The 13,358-nt window shown below is 56.5% G+C and overlaps 1 protein-coding gene across 4 annotated transcripts in view; it reads right to left on the bottom strand.

Moving 5' to 3' along the window:
- HDAC4 (histone deacetylase 4) overlaps positions 1–13,358 on the bottom strand; it is a 273,484-nt gene that overhangs the window by 250,030 nt on the left and 10,096 nt on the right. The gene's annotated exons all lie outside the window — the stretch shown is intronic.

Raw genomic sequence — 13,358 nt, 5'->3', positions numbered from 1 at the left:
GAGTGAAGAAGCAATCAAAGGATCAGAAGATACTCTGTCCGAAATATGTCCTACACAGGGATCCAAAATATATAAATAATTCTTACAAATTACTAAGAAAAAAGCAGACGACCCAAATAAAAAATGGGCAAAAGATGTGAACAGGTGTTTTTCTAGCAGAGGATTTCAAATGGTCAGCCACTATGTGATGCTGTGCCCAGCATCTATAATTATAATCCAGGGACATGCAAGCTAAACCACAGCGGGACACCACAGATGGCTACAATTTAACGGCAAGACAGAAGCAAGTGTTGGCGAGGATGTGGAGCAACGGGAACTCACACTCCGTCTGCCGTGAGTGGGAACGACAGCGTGGGGGCACCTCACCTCGCAGGACGTTCTGAAGCCAGACCCACACAGCCCTGTGCCCGGTGAGGCCACAGAAATGAAATGCACGTTTGCTCAGCAGTCACAGCAGCATTACCTGTGGGAGCCAAAGCTGCCAGATAAGGAAACTGTGGTGCAGTCATGCCACCAGAATCCCACACAGAACAGGAATACCCAAGCTCCACCTACCAGCAGCAGCACAGATGAACCACACAAACGTGAAGCTGAGCGAGAGCAGGCAGACACGCACAGTACCCACAGGGTGACCCCGTGTGATAAACGTGCACCAGGTAAGACTAGTCTGATCGTGCTGGGGGGAGCCGTGGGGTGGGAGCAAGGGGGCGTATGGACTGCTGGATGTCCCTTTTCTGATCCACATGAAGAACAGTGTGGATCAGTGATGTGGTTTACTTGGTAGGAATTCACCCATCCGAACACTTCTGGTTTGGGGGGTGGGGAGCCAGACAGACAGACAGAGACAGAGACAGCGAGACAGAGACAGGGACAGCGAGACAGACAGGGACAGAGAGACAGACAGACAGACAGACAGAGACAGAGACAGCGGGACAGAGATAGGGACAGAGAGGCAGACAGACAGACAGACAGACAGAGACAGGGACAGAGAGGTAGAGAGACAGACAGACAGAGACAGGGACAGAGAGACCATCAACCACTCACAGACCATCTTGCATCAAAGAGAGATCCAGAAACAATACCTATTTGGTTGACCCATCCCACCTGCACTATTTTACTTAGACTTTCTGGACAATGGATAAAATATGTTGTAGTTCTGGCTACTATATTCTCTCAATCAGCATGTACACAGAAAGACTGGCCGCATGACCTCCCACTGAAACAGTGAAGCCTCAGCACCGGTACAGCCTCCTTCAGTGTCTGCGCCGAAGCCACCACGGGTGAGTAAGTGACACCTGGAAACACACAGGAGTGCAAGGAGGCCCAGGACAGGTCCTCAGATGAGAAACACAGGTATGAAATCATCTGTAATGCGAATGTGCTTCAACTAAATAGTTAATTTAATTTGAATTTAATTCATTAAAATTAATTTGAATTTGAATTTTAACCAAAAAACAAACTCGTAAATATATATGCTGTTCCTGAGTCCTATTTATATGGTGAGCTTCTTAAATAAGCAGTGTTTTGTTCAGTAAACACCCGTAGTGCACTATGGCTGCAAGGTCTAGCAATTATGTTTTGTAAGAGTGTCACTGAATGATGGATGGCACACAGTAGAAGACTTAAGATTTTTTCCCCATAATTTGTTGGGACAGATTTATATTTCAGTTCCCTAGTGGGCTCCACACTTGAGAGTAATAAAACTCCACTTCAGTGTGTTCGAACAGGAAGCATTTCACTAAATCTCAGCCACGCCAAAGCAGGCCCCGAAACGACCAGCCAGGCTCCTTCCACCCATTCTGGAGGGCCCAGAGGTCAGAAGTCGGGGGGCAGGGGAGGGCAGGAGCCAAGAGCAGGGCCAGGGGACTCTCACACAGACACACAAGCACGCACACACACTCACTCACACACACACGAACAACTGTCAATCACGACACAGCATCAGTTCTCTCCACCAGAGGGAACAGCCGCGCAGCCCCACCCCCCACTCCAGGCGGCTACACCTCGCCATTCAGCAACAGCCACATTTTCGTTTTAACATGTATAAACTTCTTGATAAAATAAACTTTTTAGAGTAAGGGTCCGAAGGAACAAAGCATCCAGTTAAAACAATACTTCCTTCCTTCAGCTGCTAAATAAAGTGGTTGTAGAGTTAAAGACGGCGGCAGTCAGGGCCTGGGGATTTGACTGTTACGTGTGAGACGCAATGGGTCATTTAACATCCAACAGCCACAATCCCACACGCGACAGTCAAGGCCAGCGGTGTCTCAAGCAGACAGATGGCGGCAACCCCATAAGGACAGTGGGGTTCAGATCTGTGCTTACGCAGGACACGCCAGGGCAGGTGACAAGCAGCCTCATCACCTTTCGATTGTCACCACCATAAAGTCAAGTACACGCGCGGCCCCGACACGTAACCCGCCGTCACTGGCAGTCAGGTGAGAACAGCTGAGTGGCAGCGGCTCCGTGGGCCGAGCAACGGCTCGACTGCCGTTACTAAAGGTGGGACTCCTCCTGCGCCTTCTCCCCACCACACGGGAAGCACTGTTTGTGGCCGTGCAAGTGTCGGGGGCCTGCAGGACGCGGTGCAGCCACCCTGTTTTCCTAGCACTAGGACGCCGTGTGCCTTCCTCACGGCCGCCGCCTCACGAGGGGGCAGTGGCACTCCCCAGAGGCTGCGTGCCACGTGAAATCACAACACATGACACGCAGAGGCGGCTGTGAGAGCCCACCGTCTTCAAGGGTCTACAGCAGAGAGCGGCAAAACGCAGAAGGAGGCCTCTCTTCCCACTACACACTTCGTCTTACAAAATATTACTTGGCGTGAAACAGTACGTAATCTAGATTACTACGGAATGGGTTTATTTAGTTTTAAATGAATAAGTTTTTTTTTAATTTCTGTATTCATTTCCAATACCATTAAGTATCAACAGACACCAGCCACTTACAGCCCAGCTCACTGGGGTCCCCCCTAATTTCTGAGAGCAGAGGGGTCCGGGACCAAGCAGCGTGAGAAGCACTGCCACTGGTGTGGCCACCATTCTGCCTGAGGAGACATGGTCTGGCCGCTCGCATGGCAGGTACGACACACAGGAAGCCAGCTGAGATGAAGGGACTTGGCCGTGAGGAACTCAAGGGACAGTGCTGGCGTGATGGAGGCCCCGGTGCGGCCCTGCCTGGTTCAGGCCCATCACACACCGTTTTATTCCTTCATTCTCTATGTGCAAGGGGTCGCATCAAGGCAACAGAACAGCTTCGTGAAAGAATTCACGACGGACAGAAGTCAAGCTGATGTGGAAAGTGGAACCCGCCCTGCGTGCTAGGTCTGACGTGGACTGGCGCCCCCAGCTGCCCCCGCAGGCTTCCTTCTGGACAATGACCTGAGGATGGGGGCAGCTAAGGGACCAGGGCCTCTGCGTCTGCAACTGCCCACAGCTCTGCACCTGGGTCCCCAGAGCTCACAGCGCTGGCAGCAAGCGGGACGGCTGGGGACCCCAGGGACAAGAGCGGTCATCGGGACATCCGGACGGGATAGCCCCACTACAGACCCAGTTTCCTAGGGGGTGGGGGTGGAATTCAGGGTTTCCTTTCAATTCCTACTTTCTAAACTTCCTTATTGTTGAAACTGTTTACAAGGAGCATTGTTATAATTTTTAAAAAAGCCCTTTCTATTTACAAAATAAACATAAGTGCTGCAGCCGATCACCACAGGGGTGTCGGCCAGCCCTGCCTGGGTCAGGCACACACCACGCAGCCGTGTGATTTTCCCAAAATCCGAAACGTGGATGCCCCGCCCGTCACTGACAGAGAACCACAGCGACCCTTTCATAACAAACACAAGGACTCAAAATGTAGGGTGCAGAGGGGGCACCTGCACAGAGCGCACCTGTGGAGCTGCATTTCCAGGGGCATCTGTGTCCCTGTACCATCAAGCCTATCTCCACCTGGGGACAGAGATCGTCAGGACCACGGCATCTCCCATTTCCCCTTCTTCTCTTTCTCGAGAGAATGGTCTGCGGCGTGGGTGGCTGACACTGCAGACAGGGTGTCACCACTCCCTGAACCTCTGACCAGTAGGTCCCTCAGGGCCTGACCTTTCCCAGGGGTCACCCGGGGAAATGGATTTAAAACACAAGTGCCACCTAACCATGGACTAGCAACAACTGTGGAGGGGACAGCAGAAAACACTGAGTGTCACAAAGTTCTAGAAATGTCTGAACTGGAACAGAAACCCCACCCCCACTAGATCAGGCAGGGGCCCTCCACCCCCCAGGTACAGTCCTGGGGGCAGGAGACAACCAACCCAAGAGCATCACGGACTCTGCCCAAAGCCAGACAGAGGCAGAGGGACAGACAAGTCCCTAAGGTCCCAGGAGGGAGGGAGGAACAGATGGTACGGGAAGTGAAGGCAGGAAGTGCGAGGTGTCTGTGGGACACCTGGGGAGATGGCGCAGGGCAGCTGAAGACGCAAGGCTAAGGCTGAAGAGAAAGATGGGAGCGAGCCCCACAGACCTGGAGCTGTCCCACAGCCAGTGACAGAAAACAGCAGATTGGACGGGATCAGCCACGGACCTGCAGAGTAAGAAGAGGGCCTGGAGGGCCATGACAGACACTGATGGGAGAAGGGGACTGAGGGATGGCGATGAGGGCAGAGCAGCCGTAGGAGGAGGAGGCACGAACCAGGGACGTCACTGGTGTGAGCAGAAGGTGGCGTGACTGTGTGACCAGCCTCTGCTCCCCAGGCCCAAGCCCAGCCTTCCACCCGCCCACTCCCCAGACAGGCCCTGACGCCTGCCCTGGGCCTGGTGTCCTGGGCCCGACCCCTCACCACTTGTCCTAACAGCCAGGCCAGGGCAGCGGGCGGCCCCTGAGAGAAGGCAGATGGAGATCTGCCCCAGGACCAGCACCGAGTGCCCCCTGCGCGACTCCCCCGGCACTCGGACCACTTGACCGCAGGCAGGCGACACTTCACAGCCATCTACAAAGTGGCGATGGATGCCACACGCCCGCCTCACCTCCCGCAGCCGGCACAGCAAGGGCACAGGACACAGGCCCTCTCCACTCTGTGGACTCCACACACAGCCCACTTATCTCCAACACAAGCTTCCAACAGCCCAACGCAGGAGAAGTCTCGTGGGACTCACTGCCGGGTCGGGAGCTGGGCACTGGCCCCGGGCTCTGCCAGCCCTTCTCCATGGGCCACCCCAGAGGCCGGAGGAGGCTGGGCGTCCAGGGAACTGTGGGGCCCCATGCTCCAGCTGACCACTTACTACCCACCTGGACTGCGGGCCCCGCCCTTGGGGACGGAGCGTGGGAGAAGACACCCCCACCAACGCGTTGTCACTGCAACCCGGTTACCAGCCCCGGGCCCACTCTCATCTCACTGTGTTGTTCCCACACAGCCTCACGTGCGCTTCAGCGGCCCTACAGCAGGGCCCACCAATTCTGGGCAGTGGTACTCCACCCTCCTGCCCCGGGACAGAACCTTCTAGACTGTGCTCTGGGCTGTCGCTGCATGCCATGAGGGGCGGGACATGCACTCTTGAACACCCTGGCCCTAAGGCACGTGTCCACTGCTGCCGGCAACACTGCCTTCCCCAGGCACACCCAGGACCGCTGCATACAACGGACTGCGGACAGGCTCAGACCAGAGAGCGGGGCCCAGGCACGTCCTGCCCTCCTGCCTCGCGATCCTTTCGTTTGCCCTGGACTCTCACACTTCCTAGCCCCATTCGCTGTCTGGGAATACAGGCCGAGTGACCACACTTGAGTAATGGTTAAAATATAGCAGGCAGGGCTATGGTGGGGGCCCTGGGGAGATGTGGACCAAAGGTACAAACTTCCAGTTAGGAGAAGGATAAACTCGAGCCTCTGATGTGCAGTGTGGTGACATTACTAACCGTAATTAATAACACCGTGTCCAATACAGGAATTGGCTCAGTGAGGCCACGGCCTCCTTCATTCCCTGATTGACATGCTCAGGTCACAACGTATACAAACATCAATCAGCACGTTGTCCACCTTCAAGGTATACAATGTTATCTGTCAATTATACCGCAAAGAGGATGGGAAACCCAGCAGAGCACTAGAAGGCGACACTGTTACAAATGCTACAAATTGTTAAAATGCGACACGGTTATTAAAAATTGTTAAAATGTGACTGTTCTTACAAATGTTACAAATTGTTAAAATGCAAACTTGTAGCTGGTGGGACCATCCCTATGCACCAGTCCCGGTCCCTGTAACAAGCCCAGGGGAAAACGTTCCTGGCCCCCCAGGTGACGTCACAACAAAATATGACTGCCCAGCGACAACAAGGAAACGCAGAGCCTCGTAGATGGGGTCATTCTGAGAAGACGTCTTCACTGAAAGGGGAAGTTACGCCGAGTCAGCCCCTCCTGGTCACAGAGATCACCTTCTCACTGTGCCGAACAGCCGCGAAGTGGCCACCAACCCGACACGCACCCCTGTGAACACGCGCAGGCTGCAGGCCACACTGCAGCTGGGGGAGGGCCATCTTGGTTGCTAGCGATTCTTCTCCCAAATGTCACCACCTCCTCTCGCTCTCTCGTCTTTTCACGAAAGCAGTCGCCTTTGACCTGGGCTATACAAGCTCAGGACGACGACAGCAGACAGCCTCACCTTGTCTGTGTGTGTCCCAGCAGCACAGGTGTGATGCCATCTGCCAAGCAAAGCTGTCCATGCAGGCCAATGACAGGGTGCTGTCCTCACAGACCCTGACTGCCCCGCAGGGCTGGGCCCCCAAGGTTCTCACCACACTGGCACGAGGAGGCCCTCAGCTGTCTGGGGCCACGTCCATCTCACAGGAGTCCACGCACAGCCGGTGGAGCTGCCCAGTCCAGACCCCCTAAACAAAGCAACCCTGTCCAGCTCGCTGCGCCCAGCCCCCACGTCCTTCCCTCACCAACGGGGCCTAAGTGCTGAGATGTCCCCATGTCTCCCTGCCACCTCAAGTAAGGGGAGGCAGGCCCCACTGCGACCCTGTGTGTCTGGCCTCACGTTTCCACAAACATGCAGCACATGGTCCAACGGGGGCACAGCGACACCGGCCCTGGGGTGAGCGGGCAGGGAGCCCCGGGCTGTCCATTCTAACCAGCACCTTCTAACGGGGCACAGAGCTTGCAGCATGTCCCGGCTGGTGCGAGAGCGCAGCAGAGAGGTCCAAGAGGTGAACAGGCCACCGACTCGAGGACGTGGCTCTGCCTGGGAGTAGGTATCGCAGGCCAGCCCGGGGCCGACAGACACAATTTTCCACCCAGGTTTAAAGCTGCAAGCTGGGACGCGACCTCCAAACACCAGACTGAGAACCTCACCTGCTTCAGTATCTGTCGTTTTCTCTGGAAACTGAAGTTCTATAGAAATGAAAGTGCCTGGTTCTCAAACTTCCCTTATCTTTCAGAAAGACTGGATGGAGGCAAAGTGCCAGGTGGCAGTGGTGGCTTCAGGGAAACTGGTCCCAGAGTGGTGCCCTCCGCCAGCAGCTGGGGGGCCTGTGGGGACATGCAGCTCCCACAGCGGCCCTGTTCACGGGGACCTACAGGCCGAGTTAGCCTTGGATGGAAACTCTACTACCCTCCCCCCATGCCATGCAGCAGCTGTGGGCCTCGTGCTTCCAGAAGGACACAAGCAGACAGACACAGTGTCTGGGTGAAGAGGGCTGGGAGAAAAGTGAAGCAGTCAGGACAGGAGCAGCGGCCAGGGGTCAGGGCCGACTCTGCCCAGTGACGACCGGAACTGCAAGGGAGGGAGCCCTGGGAACCTGGGAGAGAGGGTCCGGTCCCATGTGATGTGCACTGGTCCCTGGGGTCCCCAACCTTGTCCCCAGGCCCCCTCGTTCACTCAAGAGCTCTCCTTTGCCTAAGCAGAGTCAGACAGTCCAGCCTCAGGTCACGGCCAAACAAGAAACAGAGCTCTCTGCGGACTTCCGGTTCTGCCCAGTGACTAGGAAACATTTCCACCGGAAAACGACCCCACGGCACCCTAACCACTGACTGTGCACACTCGAGAGTTGGCAGCACGTCAGCAGTACGCGTCACCTTGTCTATCACACGTGGTGATGTGAACACACTACACGCACACACAGACGCTGCCACACACATTGTGTACAGTCACCGTCTATACACGTCTCCTTTAGAGTCAGTCGACCCTGTACCACACGGGAGGTCGGCGGCAACCTTGTGTTTCGTCACAAGTATGTATTCTTTTAAAATCGAACAGAATCAGCACTTCTGGGGACGGAGTTTCAGTTTTGTGAGATGAGAAAGTTTGGGAGACTGGCTGAACGGCACAATCGACTTGACACTGCGGAATACCGAAAAATGGATAAGACGTGATTTTATGTCAGGTGCTTCTCACAATAAAAATAAAAATTCTTTTTTAAAAGCTAGACACACACACACACACACCCAGGGAACTGCCAACCTGTTTACTCCGTGGACTATTTCCCTCCTTTGTCCCCAGTGTGACAGAAGCATGCTGTCGCTCTCCAGTGGCCTTGCAACGCGGTCTCAGAAAACAAGGAAATGCACCAGTTTAAACTCCCTAGTGCTCGGGGCCACTCACAACTGAACAGAGTCACGGTCCAGTGGCATCTGCAGGACACGAGGGCGCAAACAAATGTCCATGTGGACAACCAGAGAAATTGACCGGAAGCGACTAAAACAAACCCGCTCCCCCGTCACACAGCTCAGAACCTTTACATGCATGGTCCCTGGGCTGTCACCTGAACACGTGACTAGCAGGCACCGTCCTGAGGAAGGAATTCGGAGCGAGGTGCTGCCTTCCTGGGCTGCCTGCCTCAGTCACCACGAGGAAAACGCAGCCGCTGCGGGTAGCTGAGCAGCAGCAGGAGACAGTGACTCTGGCCCGCTGTTGCAGCACGTTCTAAAACGGCCATTTACCATCCGGCAGCCTCCTGTCTTCTGTCGTCGGCATCAGCACACGGCCTGTGTGTTATCTCTGACAACGGCTGCACAAAACACGCTCTAGCTAGGAAAACGGCAGTGCTGGGGAGTCAGGACTGGAGACCCATTTTTCCAATTTGGAAGAGAAAGGGAAAGGCGAGCGCGGTGTATTCTATGCACATGCAGAAGGAGTGAATGAAAGCCACCTGCACTTCCTCCCCGGTCGGGTACATGACCTACGGAACTTGTCTGAAGTGGCTCCAAACGTGCTATTTAAGTACATGACTGTGCGGCAGCACCAAGCCCGCCTGGTCCACCCGAACGCAGTGTCATTTACTTTAACACTGAAAGAAATGCTAGTATATCAGGCACTGGATATGGCGTGTTTCTCAGCCTCGGCCCAGAGACACCCAAATCACCTCAGGGGAGAAGCCCTGACGCAAAGGGCATGTCACGAAGCCCCCTCCCAACTCATGTGACACACACTCCACCCCCTAAGCCTGGTTCACTGGGCACAACAGGACACTCCAGTGTTGCTCAGGCGCCCGGAGCAACCAGAGGGATGCAAATCGCACATGGCCCTGACGGGCTCTGATGTCACCTGAGGTCCCCTCCTCAGACGCCTCACGGCACAGAGTCACACCAACACTAGCTGGTTTCCCAAGCAAGACACGGCACGCGCCCACGTGTCGGATCAAAATTAGGTACGCGAATTATTAAACTGTCACTGTAAAAAGCCAGGAGCACCATTTTTCTAAAAACCGAGTAGGACAATTAATGGATTTCTCTATTTGCTTGCATTTGTGATACTCAGTCTGTCTGTCATCATCAAGGCACTCATTTAAAACATGCTGCTGCCACGTATGCAAATTAAATCATGAGTATTTTTCCCAATTACAGTAACTGCTTATTTGTATTGCTGACCTAGTCTCCCAACTTATTTCCTTTAATATTAATAATATTGGAAATGCTTTCATCAAAAACTCTCCGGCAGTACAAGAGAAACAGTCTCCATTACACAGGTTCTGGTGCTGCACCTGCAGACCACGCAGTGCTGGCCAGCTCGGTCACGCGGTCACAGCTCGGTCACAGTTACAGGGCACCACGCGGGCAGCACTAGGCCAGGAGGAGCCCGCCACCCCAGGCGGGAGCTTTCTGGAGCAGCTTATATTTTATCTACATTATCCAGTGAAATGTCCATTCATCCTGCTCCCAGACATGTCCACGTTACGTGTGTGCTCGTGTTAATATTACGGCATTTCACATCACCGTCCGGCTCGCCAGCTGCACCCCCACATCCCGCTGCCCCCACTGCTCCGCCAGGACACAGCTGCCATGCAGGCCCCTGCTCTTCACACTTCAGCTCTGAGGTCTGACAGTATGTAAGCGAACTTCCCCGTCTGTCAGTCAGGACTCAGGAAACACACGAAGGCGGCTGCCGGGAGATGGAGCCAGCTCAGAGAACAGACCTGTTGGAGTGCGGACCAGGACCCAGGGCACAGACAGGGGCCAGGACGGGGACAGGGGCAGGGACAGGGGGCTTTTCTTAGCCATGCAGCCCCAAAAAGCCATGCAGCACCTGGCTTCTCTCGAGAACCACACAGAAATCCACGGCAAGTCCATGGTCCTCAGTGAAGCCACAAAGGAAAGTCCGTTTTCCAAATCCGACACACTGACAGGCTGCCTGAAAGTCGATTACAATGTATTCCTTCCTGGGCCAAGTGATGCAGCACCGCCAGGCCGCCAACAGCCCCCACGCCCAGATCCAGGCTGGGGCAGGGGCTATCCCAGAGCCTGGAAAACTGAGAAAGGCCAGAAGTGGAAATCACGCAGACAAGTGAGGCGAGAGTTCACAGCCTCCAGGTGCCCAGAAGAGCCTGCTTGTGGGGCAAGGAGCAGAGGCCAAGGCCAGAAAGGCCGGCCACGTGGAAGGACTCAGGCGGGACCCCTGAGAGGAGGGCTGCAGGAGCTGAGAGGCCCGGTAATGCGAATAAGCTCTCTAGCTCCAGGACATAGAAGCTCTGCGCCCACAGGCAGCGGGGCGGCCGGGGAAGAGCGTCTTCCTGGCCCAGCTTGGCCTTGCTGCTCAGTCTCCCAGGCTGCGGTCACAAGCCCAGGCCCCCTCCCGCAGCAGAAGGAAACCTTCTCCTCATCCCCCTGACAAACGCTCTACTTCAGGCCTCAGGCAGAAACCCTGACCCTCGGCTTCCCTGAGTCAGGGCCTCCCGACCTTGTTCCCACCATGCGTTCAAAGAAAACGGCCTTAGGCTCAGGCATGCAGGGCGAGCAGCTGGGCAGGGAGCAAGGACTGACAGACAGGGGTTCTGGCTGCGAGCTCCCCCAGCTCTCACAGCCGGCGGTGGGCGCTCTGCCTCTGCCCAGCTGGTGGGAGGTGCCGGAAGGCAGGGTGGACAGTGGGGATGGGGGCCACGGATGCCACGTTTCTTGAATCTCAACCCGACGCTATGAGGAGTCCTGCAACTCCACGTGACAGCAGCACTCAGCAGCGGGGCCGCGCCTCGGTGACAATGACACACCCCAGCCCCGATTTCTATAGGGACACACCAGGACTCAGAGACCCTCACTGTGGCTCCCCCTACTCACTACAAGGCCAGGAGAAGCAGGTCAGGGTCAGGGAGGTTGCATTGCTACACCTACGTCACTACGGAATCGAAAGGAAGCTGACCAGCCACCCGAAGAGGCACTAAGAGTCTTCTGTCGCTGCCTGGAAGCCCCTGACGCGGCGTACATGAGGGCCCGGGGCCAAGAGCACAGCAAACTAACCGACCAGGGCCCTGTAGCTCTGGACGACGAACCTGGGGACGGACGGCTGGACCAAGCCCTGGAAACCCCGCGGGTGAGGCAAAAGACCCACAACAGAGAGCCATGGCCTCTGGCAGGGGTGCCAGGACCGGGACAGCAGGAGGCTGACAGTCAGACGAGGGTGTAAGCGGGGAGGCGGGAGCAGGGACTCAGGGAGCAAGGTTCTGGGTGACCACCGGCGCGGACAGCCAAACTGTGAGAACAGGGAGCTAGAGGGGTCACCACCACAGCCACGGGCGTGTCCAGGCCGCTGCAGGAACCGTGTGACATGGCTCCCATGCCCCTTGCTCACGGTCTTGCTGGCTGGGGGGCCTGCAGTGCAGCTTCTCTGGGGACTCGGCACCGGACCGCTGTGCCCTGGAACCGCATGACTCTGTGAAACGAGGAAAACAGGCGCCTTCAGGGGACCAGCACGCCTAACAGCAGGAGGAGCTGCTGGACTTTCCTAAGAAGCCCCCGTCAGAGTCCAGGAGAGAGACACACGCCCCAGGGGCCTAGCCCCCAGCCCCTCTGCCAGGCTCCCACGTACGAAACAACTGTTCTACCACCCCGAGCCCACGGCCTGTCCTGGGAAAGCCAAACGTCCGAGGATTCAAAAGCAAAGGAACTACCTTAGAGATGAGGAACTGAGTGACAACTGCACTCCATGGAGGGAGAATTGCATCACGCCAACCGTCACCAGAGGCTCCACCGTTCCTCATTAGGTGGTGTGTGAACACTGAGCGGCCCAGCCGCCCAACAGGAATCACGGGAGGGGCCGGTTTTCATGTTATACACATACCACGTGTGAGCGTGTGTATGTGTGTGTGCATGCATGTGTACCTGCGGGCATGCCTGCCGTGGGGGAGGGGCCCGCCAGGACTGTGCGTCCACAACTGAACTGTGGGCTGGAGAGGAGAGGAGGAGGGCCAGGAGGAAGGCACTGCTGGAGCAGCAGCTCTGCCCATAAGCACCAGTGATCGCAGCAGGGGTGGCCCCAGAGGTCAGCAAGGGGCAGGGACATCTTCCTGCCCACCCAGGCCAAGAGGCCACCTCCAGCCGCAGCCCTGCCATACAGGCAGGCCCGCCAGGCACCAACACGACGCCCAGGAGGGCCACCCCTCCCTCCTGGGTGACAGGCCCTGACCTCCCTGGGGGTGGGGGCAACGTGCAGGTCTGAGGTTCCCAGCCTGTGCCCTGGCTGGGGCGCCCTCCACACCTGGCATGAGACGGGGAATAGCCACTGCGTCTCTTCAGCACACCTGTGCCAGGCCTGTCGTCAGCTGTCAGGGACACTGCACAACAGCTCAGCCAGGCCAGGGGCACTTTGTTCCGATGGTGCAGAAGAGGAAACTGAGGCCTGCAGAGAAGTACATGCCAAGGGGCGGCGGGTACGTGGCTGCAGGACGCACACCCAGGCCCCTTTCAGCTTGTCTGGCCCAGAAGTGCACCCCAGAACGAGCCCTGCACTTCCCACCTGGGGGTAGACAGCTGTGCCACACGTCCCCGCCGGTGAGAAGCCGCGAGAGGAAGAGGCCGCGGCACGGAGCCCAATTCCCACCCTCAGGCCACCGTGCTTCTGCTTCGATGGCAGCTCCAGCACTCAGCTGGCAGTGACAAGGCTGTCCGAGC

Source organism: Rhinolophus ferrumequinum, chromosome 8 (assembly GCF_004115265.2).
Source record: "Rhinolophus ferrumequinum isolate MPI-CBG mRhiFer1 chromosome 8, mRhiFer1_v1.p, whole genome shotgun sequence".
Classification (NCBI taxonomy): Eukaryota; Metazoa; Chordata; class Mammalia; order Chiroptera; family Rhinolophidae; genus Rhinolophus; species Rhinolophus ferrumequinum.
The sequence above is the reverse complement of the archived record's forward strand: the minus strand, read 5'-3'. Positions and strand labels throughout refer to the sequence as shown.